Source organism: Tupaia chinensis, unplaced genomic scaffold, assembly GCF_000334495.1.
Source record: "Tupaia chinensis unplaced genomic scaffold, TupChi_1.0 Scaffold000387_1, whole genome shotgun sequence".
In the NCBI taxonomy this organism is placed as follows: domain Eukaryota; kingdom Metazoa; phylum Chordata; class Mammalia; order Scandentia; family Tupaiidae; genus Tupaia; species Tupaia belangeri.
Genome location: NW_006159889.1, coordinates 1,697,400 through 1,701,227, shown reverse-complemented (window position 1 = coordinate 1,701,227; position 3,828 = coordinate 1,697,400). Strand labels below are relative to the sequence as shown.

Sequence of the window (3,828 nt, the reverse complement as noted above, 5' to 3'; positions counted from 1 at the left end):
TGGGGCCGTGAAGGGGTGTAAGGAGGGCACAGCCCGGTTTCGGAAACAGGGCTGGCATGCAGAGCAGGGAAGATGGTCTGGAAACGGGGCCGGCATGCAGAGCAGTGAGCTGAGTTGGGGGATCCTTACAGAGTATCTGAGAGAGAGGGCTCCAGGGTCTGGCAGGGCTTCAGAGGAGACCTGGGTAGGGGGATGGCATGCAGAGAGGAGCACGTCCCGGTGAGCAGAGGCCAGTCCTGAGATGCAAGTAACAGGTGTGGGGGCCCTCGCAGACTGTGGGCTGGCCTGGGAGGGGCAGCGCCTCCACAGAGAGCATGGAAGAATTAGGCTCAGACTTTAATGAGGCAGAGTAGAAGGAGCCATGGAAGCTCGCTGAGCTGGGGGTGCTGATCAGGACAGACTGGCACACTGTGTTCAGAGGTGACAAAGAGCCTGGCCTCAGGGCTGCTGAGGGGAAGTTGGTGCTGGAGGTATTCTGGAACACCTTGTCCCAACTGGTGGGTGGAGGACACAGCAGGACATCCTGGAGGAAATTCCCCGTGTCCTGTTGGGGAACCCATGAGCAGAGAGTTTGGGGGTGGGTGGGTAGGCTTTATTCATTCATTCTACAAACTTTCATGGCATCGCTCTGCCTGTGTGTCCACCATGGGTATGGATGGCCCACAGCCCCTGCCCTGAGGACCTCACTGCCCAGTGGGAGACAGATAGCTAATCAGATCGGGGCCAGGTGCCACAGGACAGTTACGTGCAGGGGTGTCGCAGGGTCCCCAAGGGGCTAGCGCTTAGTTCTAAGGGGATGGGGGCAAGCGGAGGCGATTAGGTATCCCAGGAAAGAGAGAGCGAGAGAAAGAGAGAGGACTTGAGAAGGATGTGAGCAGATGAGCAGAGGTCAGGAGGAGCCTAACTGGAGCTGGGGCTAGCCCCCCAACCCCGGGAACTCCAGTAATAGGCAGAAGACGCCAGTAGGCATTGCATGCCATAGGGCTTCCCATACCGGACCGAGTGTTTAAGGCTTTCTGTGCTCTGGGATAGAGAGCACAGGTGAGACGTTCGAGGCCCCACAGACACATGAAGTCCCTCAAACCCTCTAAGCCCCGTCCTGAGTGTACAGACCCTGTGGGACCCCGCTGCCCTGCGCCAGCCTCCATCCTGGACCGCAGACACTCCAAGGCCCGTAAGACCTAGTCATGGCCCTCGGGGACTCTGGTGCGGAGAGCAGGCTGCTGCCTCCCAACGAAGGACGGACAGGCTCGGCCACGCAGGCCCTGGACGATAACTTCTCAGGGGCCCACTAGGTACCTGGCACAGCTCTGGGAGGGGACAGCAGGGAGGAGGGCTCACAGGCATTTGCCTCATGCAGCTGATGCTCAAGGGGACACCTAGCAGGTAACTGCCAACAGGTGCTTCACTACACTGAGGCCTGCAGTGACCAGGCACCTCGATCCAGACTGGGCAGGAAGCGCCTTCCTGGAAGCTCCCAGAAGCACAAAGCCTCCACTCAGCCTCCCACCCAACTCCCCCCAAGACCCCAGCTGCTCCAGTGGTCCTCATCCCAGGGGATGTCTGCCAGGGATTCCCAGCCTGGCAGGGCCACACGGAGCAAAGCTTTGGAGATGTTGTCTAGTGAAATCAGGGGGGAATAGCCCTCAAAGAAACCTGGCTGGGGGCGCCGCTCCACGGCCAGCTGAACTCTCCTCCTCAGCCAGGGCTGGAGCCAGGCCTGCCTCTGCACTGTCCCAGGCAGGGCTCCTTCCTGCAGAGAGGCTCCCTGCTGCCCCCTCCTGGACAGCCTGGGAAATAACTCTTAGGAGAGCTCCCCAAGCTGGCTTCATTCAGCAAAGAGAGCAAGCACTCCCCATCTTCAGCACCTACTATGTGCCAGACTCTTCTCTCAGTAGATGTTACTGTCCCTGTCTTCAAATTCAGGGGCCGAGGAGTTTGGCCACATCAGGGTCTGCATGCACCGGGTCCATCTGGCTCGGCTGGTGCCCGGTGTGAATCAGGCCACTGGGGCTAGGCAGGTGTTCTGGGTCCACACTCCCAGTGCCCCTTCCAGAAGCCATGTGATCTCATTGGAGCCCCGAGGTGCCTGTTAGGCAGCTTGTACAGGCGTTATTTTACAGGTACCGTTTATAAATGAGGAGAGCAAGTCAAACAAAGATTAAGAGAGAATCTCGACGGGCAGGTCCCCAAGCCCATGGCTGCCTCTTGCTCAGCCCTCTCACTCAGTCTCTCACCACCGCGCCCTCACCACCGCCTTCTCACTCTTTTATTTATTTATTTATTCATTTATTCATTTATTTTCGGGGGGGAGAGATTTTTCACTATAGGGCGCGTGCGCTCGCCAGACAGAGAGAGACATAGAGACAGAAAGCGAGAAATCACCCCCCAGGGGAGATGGTCATGCCGCAATCCCTTCTCCTCCATTCTCCTCTCGGGATCTTGGGCACGCACGCACACACGCCCGTCGTGAGCTTTAAGCCACTGGGTCTGGGACACGAACCGCGGTCAACCACGTGGGAGTCCAGTGACATAGCCATTACGCTAACTGCTGGTTCCCGCCTTCTCACTCTTTTTGTTTGTTGTTGTTAGATAGACTTCTGAGACTTGTGCACTCTCCAGAGAGACAGAAAGTGAGAAATCACCCCCCAGGGGAGATGGCGACATTGCAATCTCTTCTTCTCCATTCTCCTCTTAGAATTTTGGGCATGCATACACACGCACCCTGCATGAGTTTTCAACCACCAGGTCCAGGACTCGAGCCGCAGTTGACTATGTGGGAGTCCAGCAGCATAACCATTACACCATCTGTGACCCCCCTTTTCAATCTTTTATAATCCTCTGAGCTGATCTGACTTACGATCAGGTTTCCTCACCTCCACAGGCACTGTGGCGTCTCCACCCGACACCCACAGGGGCCCAATCCCAGCTCTCCTTCCCCAAGCCTTTACAGCTGCTCTGGGGTCCCACAGACCTCTCACCTGCTACCTACTGCCTGTGTGGTCTTGGGAGGTCACCGAACCTCTCTGATTCTCAGTTGTCCATTCACAAAACCAAGGCAGTCACAGTGCCTCCCTCATTGTCATAAAGGCAGCTGGAGACCGCGTGGTGTAAGTCACTAAGCAGTGACGGGGGCTCAGAACCCGCAGTCACGGCCACTGCCGGAGATGCCGAAAAATCGATCAGGGGTTCTGTCTAAAGGGATTTACCATCTGGCTAGGGAAATTAGACACACACGCGCACACACACAGGAGTGGCCGCACAGCAGTAACACGACTGGACACAAGTAAGTAGGTGCCCAGATGACGCCCTACGGCCTCTGTGTGCAGGTTGTGTGCACCCGTGTGACCGGATCTGGGCTGGTTGAGTTTGGGGGTCAATCATGATGTCAGGACCCTATTGGGGTTGCCTCTCTCTCTGCTTCTCTCTCTTTGTGTCACTCATGCAAGAAATAAATAGGCCTCTCTCTATATATTTATATAGAGAGAGTGAAAGAACGCAGAATAATTCCGGAGAGGTCCTGTAGCAAGAGCCAACTTGTACATATGTCAGATTTCAAAAGTGGTTAGGTTAATTGTGTGATTTCAAAAACACATGGTCTAAAAACCAAAATAAAATAAAAAACTAAATATGGTGCCATATAAATAAAGCTAGAGTTCATTATTTAATTCCCAGGCTAGTCTAAACTCATTTACTTATTTATTTATTTATTTATTCATTCATTTATTTTCATTTGATCAGAGAGAGAGACACACAGAGAGAGGGAAAGTGAGAAAGCAAGCCACCAGGTCCGGGACTCGAACCACAGTCAGCCATGTGGGAGTATCC

The 3,828-nt window shown here is 54.8% G+C and overlaps 1 protein-coding gene across 4 annotated transcripts in view; it reads left to right on the top strand.

Moving 5' to 3' along the window:
- The window catches only part of SLC6A9 (solute carrier family 6 member 9), a gene marked incomplete at its 3' end in the record, with an annotated part of 36,861 nt that overhangs the window by 20,652 nt on the left and 12,381 nt on the right, over positions 1-3,828 (top strand).